This window comes from Manis javanica, chromosome 2, assembly GCF_040802235.1.
Source record: "Manis javanica isolate MJ-LG chromosome 2, MJ_LKY, whole genome shotgun sequence".
Lineage (NCBI taxonomy): Eukaryota > Metazoa > Chordata > Mammalia > Pholidota > Manidae > Manis > Manis javanica.
This window is the reverse complement of record NC_133157.1, coordinates 93,802,940-93,816,608: the sequence shown is the minus strand read 5'-3', so window position 1 is coordinate 93,816,608 and position 13,669 is coordinate 93,802,940.

Below are 13,669 nucleotides of genomic sequence, written 5' to 3'. Positions count from 1 at the left end.
TCCTCCCACCATATTCTTCAAAAAAGAACATGAAGAGAATGACACAAATGCCTAAAATAGACTGGTTAAAGAAAATTAGTGGGAGGAAAAGAGAAAGTAGCATAAATAATGTGATGTTATATTAGAAGGTGAGGTCTATAAATGTATCCTTCAAAATGGTAAAATTGGTTGAAAATTAAGCTGCACAGACATTTGCTGTCTTCATGTGTTTACTCATGGTAATTTTCTCCATCATTATATTTATCTCTTATATTTTACAATATTTTTAACCTATGAAGGTTATTATATAAGTATTTTATAAAGTATTACTTTTCCAAATGAAATTTAAACTACTTGATCCCATGGAGAAAAATTTAATAGCCATAAATAAAAAATCTCTCTTTAAAAAATTACTATTATGCACTAGAGAAAAATTTTCTGGAGTAGAAAAGAAATCACTACAGCAGCTTTAGTTTAAAGTATAAAGACACTGGAGCCAAAATAACATACAGTATGTTGAACTGCTAATTTTTTCCAATTACAAATTGGGTATCACAAAAATTGTCACTTAGTTTCCTATTTTCATTCACCAAGTATATAAAGACAATGGTCAGAAGAGGAGAAAGAGATTAGAATAATGAAGTTATCATTTGAAATTATAGACTCCATGATATTTTGGAAATATATCCAAAATGACATGTATTATTTCCTTTATTTCCCCCAAAATGGTCCAATAACTAATTAGTTAGGTATCTCCCAAAAACATATATAATTTTCCAAGAATTTTCTTCTTTTGAAGCAGGTATTATTAATAATGAGTGTACAATTCATAAAGAAAGAATGAAACTGTGAAGAATACAAATAAAAATGTTTCAACTTGTCAGTAATGAATAAAATGTTCAGTACATGATGAGAGTATGTCAAAGCTACGTGGGAGACAGTTTGAAATTGCACAAATGGCCAAATTTGAACAAAGAGAGCACTGATGATGATTGTAATGGACTAGAACCCTAGGAAAAATTAAGTAAGTATCCATGTGTCTATGCTGATTTAAAGAATAATTAAATATGCAAATCAGGGTGGAGGCACAGTTTCTCATTAAAGTAGGATTCCAATTAATAAATGGAGATGGAATAATAGAAATGCAATATCAACAATTGCTGACCACCACAGTAATATTTGCTGCAGGAAAAAATTATCAAAAGATGTTAAAATTAATATATGAAAATATGATAAAAAAGGTTAATTGTGTAGGCTCAACCTCTCTCCCCAAATACTTACTAATTATAAATGGAAAGTCATATGGAGAAACCGGTCCAGACCAGTTTCACCAAGTGATCAACGTTTATCTCACTGATAATGAAAAGTATCAATATAATCGATTGCTTGATGCTGCGCCCTGATAACGATGCCATGTCGTATCTGTGGTCTCTTAGCTAAAGTTTATTCATGAAAACATCAAACAAACCCAGATCCAGGGACATCGACAAAATAATTGGCCTGTGATATGCAAACATGTCAATATCTTGAAGGAAAAATCTCTTCCCGGTTGGAGATGATAAATGAGACATTAAATTAAATGCACTGTGGGTCTTTCTCCCAAACAGGAAAACAGAAAGTGGTGTGTTCAGTGATGTCTGTGGATTAGTGAATAGTACTGTATAAGTGTTAATTTCCTGATTTTGATGCTTTCTTTTGGTTATATAAGATACTAACAGTTGAGAAGCTATACAAGGGAACTCTTTATCTGAGTTTTGCAACTTTTCATTATTCTGGAATTATTTCAAAATGCAAAGCTAAATTTTTTTTCAAAGACAGTAATTTCTTGTTAACTTTTGCTTTGAGAATCTAATATAATTAGTCTTGCTCTTTGAAAAATGACCTGTACTAGTTTTTTTTTTCTATGCTACCTGAACATTAACTAATTTATCTCACTAACTATCCAATGCAGGATCAAAATAAACAAACAAACAAAAAAAGAAAACCAATATTTTCAACAGTAATTTCTTAACATTTAAGTAGGTGCTTTGAAAATAAAGTGAGAGGCCAGTTTCCTGTTGCAGAAGACTTCACAGTCTAGGAATAGGGAGGACATGTATGTCTGGAAAGTTCACTACATGAGATGCCCAAGCAAGTTGTAGGTCAGCAAGTGCTTTGGTGTCCAGAGAAAAGCGTTTAGTGGGGAGATCCTGTCACAGCGCGCTGTTGGAGGGGTCACCCAAGCTTGCTTGTTTGTTTTAATTTTATGACCCTAATTGTTTTATCTGGCATTTGGTAGGAGAAGGGGAGAGACTGAAAACCTTTCTGCTGCTCTGCCGTAACTTAAACCATCAACTGAGTCCATTTGGTCCACGTTGTCCTCGAATTACACGCTTCACCAGAGCCTCCAGATACTTGATAGCACCGTGCATCTCAATGGGATTGTTAAAGCCACAGTTACGGTTGATTCTAAAGGGCTTTATTTTCACTGATAGAAGTTGGACTCAACGAACTATACTTTTAATGAATATCTAATTTTTTAAACAAAACAGCTTTTTTCCATAAATGTGTATAGGATGGAGGGAATTTATGTACGTATGCGTCTATGTATACTTGTCTTAGATATGTACATATATGGATGATAGTAAAACAAAAATAGATAATCGTAAACCAAATCAGTATTCCACAAGTAAGTTTTTCTTACCCCTTTTTCAAATATACTTTCTTCATTAGAGCTCTAAGGAACACACACAAACACACACACAATTTGCTTTTATAGCACAATGAAGATACACTCCAACTTTGCTAATAGCTGTCGTTGTATAGCTAGATATTAAAAGCATGACGGTACTTAGAAAAATATGTATTTTGTCTTTCTCCCCCATTTTTTAAAGGGATATTATAGCTTAGCTTCACACATTCTTGAAAAATAAATGCAACAAGACAAAAATTGCACTTCGGCATGAAAAACACAACAAAGAACAGTGTCTTTTATCTCCTGTCAGAAAGCGTTTTTGAAAACACATCATCCAACCTTGTGCAACTTCAAAGAAGTAATAATTTTTCAGTAAGAAAATTTCAAAAGCCTGTAGTATAAATATTTATCATCACACAAATGACTTTGCATACACGGTGAGCATAACAAACATGCTTTCCTGGTACATTTTATAACTAGGCAATTGTCAGAAACGCGCCTTTGTGCTGGGCATTTGAGGAATGTTACCATATGGTAAAGTGTGTAGCTGTGATTCCTATATATTAGTTTGGAGACAGTTTGCCTCTACTCTAAACATAAATTTGAAAGAGTAACATTTTTGGTTTGTTTCTAATTATGCCAAGGTGTCCTGCACATCGAATGCTATAAAGTGGAAACACTGCACTGCATTATTAGGAGTTACGCATGGCTTATAGTGAGTGGGTTGGCATTTATATTTTCTTCAAATTGCTGTTTTCTTTACTTCACATGCTCATATTGAGATATAATAGGTTGGAAGAATAAATGCAATTTGAAACTGTATAAGAACATATTAGTCAGCGAAACCATTTTTTTCCTTCCTGTTTCAAGAACAGATATTCTGGCAAAGTCTGAGGACATCAATCAAGAATCAGATAATCGTTGTGTTCCAAAGATTGGGTCTGTGTCACTGTTGACAGATGTCAACACCTTAAAATAACAACATCACCATAAATTTGCCCAGAGAGCATATTCCTCAAGACTTCCTTCAAGTAACAAAGTAAGTTCTGGTTTATTGGGGAGAAAGAAAACAACGATTAAATTCAAAGAAAATGGAAGAAATTCAGTTTAAATATTAGACATAAGTACTTTTCCAGGTTTTAACCAACATATTTAGATGTACAGTACAGTTTTTCTATATGAGTTTACAAATAATGCTCCTCCATGTAGTGTCTAAGTCACTCTGTACGATGTTTTCCTCCCATAGGACAGAACAAAAAAGGTACTCTAATTAAAGGACAATTCCCTGAATGCCAGCCTCTCCCTCCCTTAACAGGGGCGTAGGAAAAGCAAATGCATAATGCCTGGCATATAGTAGCCAGTACCTTGAAGAAAACAAGTAACTTCGTACTTTTTCTTCACGGCAAGTACTGTTTTTTTTTAAATACCTGTTGTGAACAGCTAGTTTTTCATTTTGATGTTTTTTTGTCTTTATTTCAATATATTGCTGACATTTTTGCAATAATTACACATTACTCTTACCGGTTGGATGGCTCTTTCATGAGCTAGGGCGTGTGCTTGCACTCACACACGTGGTAAGACAGCTGCATGGGGCCTGCTCCTGAGAGCTCCCTACCTCCTGGGGCTTCTCTGCCCTGAAGATTCCTGCCTCCCCATTGGCCCAAATGCCGCATGCCTTTTGCTCAAACCTGCACAGTCACCAGCTGTGGTGTCTCTCTCCCTGCTGTGCTGTGTCCTGGTAATGCCTCCTTGTAGCAAACTGGTAGGAGTGGGGCTTGCCTCCTTTATTCCCTGCCTCTCAGGGATCACAGTTCTGCTCTGCTTGTTAATGTCATGTCTAGGAAATGCTGATTCATAGGGATTATCTGGTTTCTAATTGATGAGAGAAGGAAAATTCAGCTCCTGATAGTATAGATCAGGGAACAGGAGCGGATGCTTTAAATAAGTTTATGCCAACAAATATGACAACTTGGATGAAATAGACAAATTCTTCAACAATGCCATTGACATTTCAATATACCACTTATAACATACTATGGGTGAGGCAGACAGAAAAAGAAATAAAGAATTTGAGTAGTTTTGTGTCTGTCAAAGAAATAAAAAACACATTATAAAAGCTTGCCCAAGAGGAAAACCCCAAATCAATTAGTATTTCTTCTTATCAGGTAAGAAGAGATCCCTCCAGTTTTAAGTAAAATTTTCTAAAGAATAAAAATAAAGGAAACACTTCCTAAATCTTTTTTAAGAGGCCAGTACAGTATGGTTACTAGAACCTGAAAAAGACAGTATGTCACAGGAAATTATGGACAAATTGTTTTATAATCATACACAAAAATCCTGAAGAAATCATCATCAACTCTACTAAGGTGACGCCTAACAGGAATAAGTGACACCCAAGTGGGGTTCACCTTGGGAACACTTGGGTGATCTAACATTCAAAAATCAATGTACTTTACTTTTTAACAGAAAAATCATGCAGGAAAAGGATTGGACCAAAGGAAAGCTGTCAACATACAATGTGTGCTTAAATTTGTGCTACTTTTTAAAAATAGGATAAAAAGTTCCATTTTCATTTATTTCCTGACCAATCAGGAAAAATTATATCAGTATTTATAGTAACAAAAAAATACTTCAGGTATTTTTCTGATAAAACAGATAATTGAAGATCTCTTTACATTCAATATATTTTTATTTGTTTTATATTTTTAGAGAATTCTTTATTTTTATTAAGCTGTTACACTTCGTCTGGGGACGACCTCATTGAATTGTTTCAAAAGGTCAAATATCATGCACCTTTATAAAATCATGTTTCAGTAAGGTCTGAAAAAAGAATTCTTATTTTTGATCAACTATGTACCTCCAGCACTTAGTAGACTGCCTAGGAGATAACAGGTGCTCAGTTAATGGTTTTGGGATGAGAAAACAAAGAAGTGAGACAAAATGATTTTCTCTGCCTGAAATAAAATTAACATTATGTACTTACAAAGTGTTTAATATTAAGATACAGATATTGTCTTTTTTTTCCAGAATGTTATCCTGAATCTCAGACTGAATTTTCTTATTCTTTTTCTCCGTTTCCTCTAATCTGTGAGAATTCCTTCATTTTCTCATTTTTTAAATCATCCTGACATTTTTAAAAAGTACTGGTTAGTTATTGTGTAGAATGCCTTCAATATAGGTTTGTCTGATGTATTCTCATGATGGTGAGATTATGTATTTTTGCAAGAATGCCACAGAAATGATGCCTGTACGTTGGGGGTTTGTCAGGACGTTGTCCTCAGGGTTTCATGACGCTGGCATACACTGACCTTGGTCACGTGATTAAGGTCGGCGTCTGTTAGGTTTCTCCTCTGTAAGGTTCCTGAATTTCCCTTTGTGGTTAATACATTTCAAATGAGGCAAATACTGTTCCTCCTCAAAGTTTCACTAAAAATTTTAGCATCCACTGATGGATCGTATCTACAACAATTACCGTGGTGGTGTTTGCCTACTGGCAATTTTATATGACCCTCTTTCCTTCTATACTTATGAGCTGGTATTCTATAGTAAAGGAGAGCTACTCTTTTCCTTTTACATATTTATGCAATTATTTGCATCAGCACAAATCCATGGATGTCTGTTTTCTTGTAGGGGGTAATCATAAATTACTATCATTATTTACTTTTTCACTCAGCTCATCTCAGATTTGTCCACTGGGAACATCTTAGGTCAGTGTCCTGCATCATGTGCTCACATGCTGCGCATTTCTGGCACCATAGGATGCTCATGGTCATCGATTATTTTCTCTGGCCCAGCCCTCTTCAAAGATCCTTTGTTCTTCTTATTAGTGAATTATATGTAAAAACCAAGATCTGAGGGTTAATGTTTACCTTGCTACTGGTAGTCATTGTTTCTGGCCCATCTAAGAAGACAAAGCTGGGGAATAGATATCTAAGAATTTAGTACCAAATATGCCTTTATATGTGTCTGTAATTCTGCATGTGTGTGCATGTGTGTGTGCATGTTGTGTGTGTGTGCATGTATGTGCCCTATCATGATTTCATACTGATACCTCTACCTCCAATCCAATGTAGCACCATTCAATTTTTGCCTCATCCCTTTCCTTACTTGCAATTTTTCTCCAACAGTGGGAAATTCAGCTTTCATTATCAACAGTGTAATAACTGTTCACTTCTATTATGCATGTAATGTGATTCTACAACTGCTAACCCATTCCCCCATGAATAACACACTTACTAACTCAACTGCAGTGTTGATGTTCAATTACCTTTGTCTCCAGGCTGACAGCATCATATCTAGACACCGTTATCCAGTTACTTAGGTTCATTTTCTTACATTCCCGCCACCTGCAGTGTGATTAAGTTATGTATTTATAATACAGTCTGGTTCATTTGTTGGTATTTTATTCCATTTTATTTCTTCTCCATATTGTAATTGGTTTAATATTTGCTTACTTAGGGGTATGTGAAACATTACTATGGTTTCCAAGAATCAGCGCAGCATGAAAGATAGACTCAGAGAGGCAACCCCTCATTTCTGTGGCCCTAATCCATTTATTTCATCCTTTCCTCCATCCCTCTCCCTCTATTCCCTGCAGGTTTCTGACTTACTCCTCCTGCAATTCTAATGTACTAATGACCAGAAATTTGTGTGTTTTCTTATGTGCCTTTTTTCTTAAGTGGAGGGAAGTGTACTGTAGATTCTCTTTTGTTCTTTGCTTTTTTACTTAATGGTATGTCCTGGAAATCTTTCAGTAACAGATGCAGAGACAGTCTCATTTTTTAGAGCTGGTAGCCCTGTGGTGTGTGGGTCTCCACAATGTCCAAGCGTTCTCCTGTGTATTGGCATTTGAGTTGTTTCCAACGGTGTACAATGAAAACAGTGCTTCAGAACTTGTACATACGCATTTTCAAAATTTTAGGTCTACCTTTGAGGTAGATTCCTAGAAGTAAAATCACTGACAGAATCATAAGTGCTATGCATCTGTAGCTTTGTCCACATTACCAGATTTTTCTCCAGAAGGAATTCCCAGCAGTCAGCCTGGATTCCCACCATTATATGAGATGCCTGTTTCCCCCAATCTTATTTGTAATTGTTGCCAGTCTGATTAAAAATGGTATGTTGGTTTCCATTTGCATTTCTCTGAGTATGAGTGCAAATGTGAACATACTTTTATCTATCTGACAGCCATTTTTCACCTTTCATGATTTGCTTTTGAATGTATTTTGCCATTTTTTTTTCTGTTGGGATTTGGAACTTTAACCCTCAATTTTAGAGATTGCCTTGTACAATGTTGCCCATATCCATGGGGAGATGTCACAAGACCCCCAGTAGAGGCCTGAAACTGCAGATAGTCTTAACCCGAAATGTACTATGCTTCTTCCTATAGATATGTGCGTATGATAGTTTGGTTTATAAATCGGGCACAGGAGATTGGCAACAGTAACTGATAGCAAAATAAAACAACTGTAGCAACACACTGCAACAGAAGTGATGTGAGTATGGTCTCTCTCTCTCTCAAAATATCTCTCTTTGCTGCACTCACCCCTCTTTATCCTCAGATAAAGTGAGATGAGAAAGCACCAGATGAGAAAGCACCGGCAGAATGGATGGAGTGAGAGTGGGGGAAGAGCATCTGCTTGCACCTGCAGCTGAACTTGGGACGGGAATGCAGGAGGCAACCGTGGGGCAGCTGCAGGGGCTGCTGTGTATTATGATATTAGCTCTGTGGTCTGTGTTGCAAATTTTGTCCAGCTTGTTAGTTATCTTTCAACTTTTGTAATGGTGATTTTCATAGAACTTACAAAAATGTTTATGCTCTCAAATTTATAAACCATTTTTACTGCCTCTAGTTTTGAGTCATAGATTGGAAAACCTTTCCCTAAAACCTGATGAAAGGGACATTTATTCTTAACCTCTTCTAGCAATGGTAAGATTTCATGTTTACCATTTAGATCCCATGTTCATTTGGAATGGAATTCATTCTCATGTATGATGAATATGTGTTTATGTTACCTTTTCCTAAATAATTACCCAGTTGTCCCAAAACCATTCATTTAAGAGTCCATCAGTCGTCAAGGATGGGAGGCTCCATCTTAGTTATTTGCCCTATTCTGGCAAGTATTTAGGCCTGATTTCTCTGCCTCTTCAAGGTCTCTGTATCTGTCCATGCACCAGTCCACACTGTCTCCATAACAGAGTGAATCCAGTGTGGTTTTTTTAATCCACCAGAGCTAGTCTCACCTTACAGTTTTTCTTTATCAAAATATTAAATTTTTTAATCAAATATTAAATGCCATGTTGGTATTTTACAAAGCTTAGATTGAATTTATAAATTAGTTAGGAAGAATCACACCTTTTAAAATGTTGAGTCTATCTACACAAGAGCAAGGTTTCTACTTCCACCTGTTTGAGATCACTTTGGTGTCCATCAGGGATGTTTTAAAAAGCTTCCTTGTATTGAAATACAAAATACAAGAAAATGTGCACATTTTTTGTTAAATCCATTCCTCAGTAGTAAACCTTCTTTGGTGCTATTATAAATATGGTTTTCTTGATCATTATGTTCCCCAGCTGTTTATTTTTTTCTGCTTATGAATTCAATTGAAGTCTGTACATTAACATTTATCCTGTTTCACTGTATTGTTTGCTTTTTGACTTTGTGCTATTACTGATCTCTGAGCTCAGTTTTCCAGATATGCTGTCATGCCATCTGGAAATAGATTGTTTTACTCCCTCTTTAAATATTGATTTCTAATTAATTTCACTTTCTAATTGCATTAGTTAATACCTCAGTAAAAAGTGTAATAGTAATAATAATAAAATGTTGAATAATAGGACTGGGCATCCTGCCTTGTGCCTGATCTTGGTGGAAATGCCTTTAGTTGGTTTTCCCTCTGGTTCAACTTCTATATAACTACTTACACTTGAATTACCATGGATTTGTTTTTATTTTAATCATTTGATGTTTTTAATTTACTTATATCCTTGTTCCAAAATTTGTTTAGGGCAGTGATATGTCTTTGTTTTTTATATCAAATAATTAGACATTTATTTGTCTAACGTCTGATGGAAAAATCACTGCATGAAGGGCTTATGTATTTCCTAAAATTATTATTCTCTGTAAATGATATCTTTCCACAGTATTCATTCTATCCATATGCTTTCCATCACAAAAGAAAATAGCAGTTTCTTTCCAGGGATGTGAGGCTTTATGTAATTTATTTGAAATAACCATATTTTAGTATTAAATTGAATATTCTTCAAAATGGCTCTTATTATATTTTTGGTTTTGTTTGTTTTATTTTTCATTGGATTTAATTATGTTACAAGATGGACTTTCTGGATGACCAAGAGGCTGCATTTGTTATTTAATAAAATTATTTTCAAGAAAATTGATGTGAAAACCAAAGTATCTTGGGTCATACACATTTGACTAAATTTCATCTCTGCCAATTTCATCCAAACTTAATCATTAATCACTCGATTTATTTTAATGGTAATAAAAGATAGTTTTAAGCTCTTCACAAGTGATGTTTTAGTAACATTTTGCCTAAAAATACTGCATTCTACAGTTAATTCTATTAAAAAAAGATAATTTGTGTTGACTTGGCTTATCTTGATGTTTAAGTACTTCCTTCAGCCCATTGGAATTTTGAAAAAATGTGCTTACTCTTTAAGATCCCTTGGTTATTTTTCTAGCATTTTCTGTAGCATTTGTCATATAACCTTGGTGTCATGCAGTTTACTTAACTGACAACAAAGTCTTGCAATAGGGGCTAAATTGATACAGAACATTTATTAGAATGAATAGTGTTTTTTTATGATAGAAGCAATGTCTGTTTACAAATATTTCTATAAAACTAAAGCTGCAAAGAAATACATAAAAATGACTACTTCAAAAAGTTATTTTTTAATAAATATACTCTGTGAAGTAATAAAGATAATGTAATTTTACAACCCTTTTGGTACCTGACTTTTCTCATGTAGAAACTAACATTTTTGGTTTCTACAAATGTACTTCATGACTACAGTTATGATTGAAATGAACTGTTTTTAAAAGAGGCCCAGTTAGTGGCAGACACTATTGATTGTAAATGAAAAATCTGAAAAATGTAAAAAACAGAGTCATTGTCTGAACAGAATTTTTTTTTATACCTTCCCTACTGCCAATCATCCTAAAGTCCCAAAGGGCTAAGTTAGCACCAGGAATGGCCGGCGGTGGAAGACATCCCAGTCTCTCATCAGAGAAAGCAGTCTGGGAGCTGTGCCCAGACAGTCTTATTGAGAGCCTAAGAGTGCAGTTAGTCTATTTTATGCTTTGGGCTCTTGTAAGGGGATTATGATAACTTAAGTAAAGATCACATATCTTACCTCATTCAGAGATGCTTTAGAAAGAAAATCAAGATGATCTGATTTGTTAATAAAATTTTTCTGGAGCTGGGATTGCATTTAAAGCCCTTTGTGAGAATAACTTCTTATCCACTTAAAAATATATTGTAAGTGGTCACTGCTATTTCTAATTCTGTTATCTGACAAGCAGAGAGGTACAATTTTATTAAGACAATTTTGGGAAGATTATTTTCCTCCCAGTAGGAAATATTAACCTGAATCAGGGTCAGGGTCAGGCTGTTTGCTCTTCCCAAGATGGCTTGCCAGGTTGCAATGACCACTCACTGGGCTGCGCTGCTTCAAGGGCCCTCATTCAGAGCAAAGGCTAGACTCAATCCTGCCTCAGCAGCTGCCTTCAAATCAGGAGAGAAAACTACATGTGTGTGTATTATTCTATGTTATATTCATCTCTATTAATATTGTATGGTGTAATACATAATATATGTTTTCTGTAACTATATTTGTGTATATATATAATTATCCTGAACAAGTGTTTACACACAAGTTTGTAGTGTATATGATAAAGAAGTCGTCGTAAAATCTAACAAAATAACGGTTTCAGGGTCTATAATGACACAAAGAGAGTCCAAACAGTCAAGAATCAGGGACGCACTGGAGTGGATAGCAATGCTTGCCTGAGCCAATTAATCTTGTCTCTTTCCTACCCCATGCCCATTCAGGAACTACACATTAGTAGCTTGAAATCAACCATTTACACATAAGCCAACATTACACATCAGGATCCTCTGAGGCCCTTACTGCTGCCCCAGCACACTATTGCTTAACATGTAGCAAAATTAAGGAACTGGTTAGTGATCCTCAGGAATGAGAGCCCGGCTAGAACTTCTCTTCCATCCCTGAGAGGGAAGGAATCTGAAGAGTGTCAGATATGGTCACCAGGCCGAAGCCACAGGCTGCCATGCAGCTTTCAGGTGTCCCAGATGAGGTGAGGCCAGACCCATGGTCTCCCAGGGTGGAGGGTCAGCCCCACTGCCTGGCTGGCTGCAAGCTCCAAGTAAATGGTGGCACTCACTCTTCCAGCTGCTCGGTCACAGTGTTTCCACGAGGAACGTCAAGGGCTCATGTATTTAAAATGTTCATCCCTGATTCATACCACCTGCTTACATTTGCAATAAAGTTAATGATCCTTTTAAATCCAAGGTAGAGAGGAGACGATGTAAAGTTATTCATGGTGCAAATTGCTTTTGCGATGTTTTACTTAAAAAAAAAAAGCCACACTATCTGCCTTAGGATATATTTCTTAAGTAAAGCTTATTCATAGACTTCACCAGTATTGGATAATAACTTTTTAAAAACTGCTTTGAAATTCGTTTATATTTATGCCTATATAGATTTAGGTCTTGTCCTCGTATATGGCATCTACACTCAACAGCAGAAAGAAAATATATTAAAAACTGCGTTTTAAGTTATTAAAATTTTACATTTTTATTATAATTTTGCTCTGAATATTTCCACACAAAAACTCTTCCTGAGGTATAATCACATTAAGACTTATTATGTACCTAAGTTTTTTTTCTTAAGGTAGCATACTGGGTATTAACAAACACTCAAGAAAAATTTAAATAAACAAATACACATTATTTTTAGAAAACGAGTATTTTCTGAAATGGTTTAAAATAAACAATATTGCACACTTTCTTTTTAATACATTTTATAGATATATGTAACTTACTGATTGTCATTTAATGTTTATTTATTGAACAGTTTCAGACCTACAGTATTATAAACAGTTGCAGAGAAATCCTTTATATATATAAAATGAGTGTGTATATATATGTATATATGTATATATATTTGCATGCTTGTGTTACTGTAACTATAGGAAAAATTCTTGAAAGTCAAATTACTGTAAGATTTAAATAAATCCATACTGAATTAATTTATGTAATTAGTTTTCTTTTCTACATATCAGCTTTCACACACATTTAAAAGGCTTGATGGGAAAACCTTTTGCAAGTGCAAATTTACTGTTTAACATCTACTTCTCATGTCTCAAGGGCATAAATATCATATGCTAAATAAATCACATTATTTGGCAAAATAGTCATAAAATATAATGATAAAAGTCATATATATTTTTAAGAATAACAGAAAACCACAATTTTATTCTCTGATGAAGCATATGTAGAAAATAAAGGTGCATGCTTGTGTTGCAACTATGCAAGTACACTACCTAAAGTTTTGACTATTATCAGTTTTAATTGGAGAAAATTTGGCCTTTAATTGGAGAAAATTGGAGCAGGAAGAGAATTACCCTATTCCTAAAACATTATACCCAGCTCTTTAAGGAATTTTTTTTAAGTAAGAAGTAAAGTAATGTAGTCTAGGCTTGTTTCCCCATATGGAATATGGTTATTGAGAGTTGCTTCAATTTAAATGTCCACACATGGGACAGGAAGGCAGCTATGAACATCTATTTAAATTAGTAACATGTGGAGATTTTTTTTGTTTAAATGACTACTTAAAACAATTTCAGGAAATAGGTTCATGAGGCCAATCAGACTGGTTGCCAAAATAACTTGATATTACAACTTTTCTTTTTCAAAATATATGTTAAATCTGGATAAAAAATTCTAGTTGCCTGTGGTAATCTTAGACTGAATA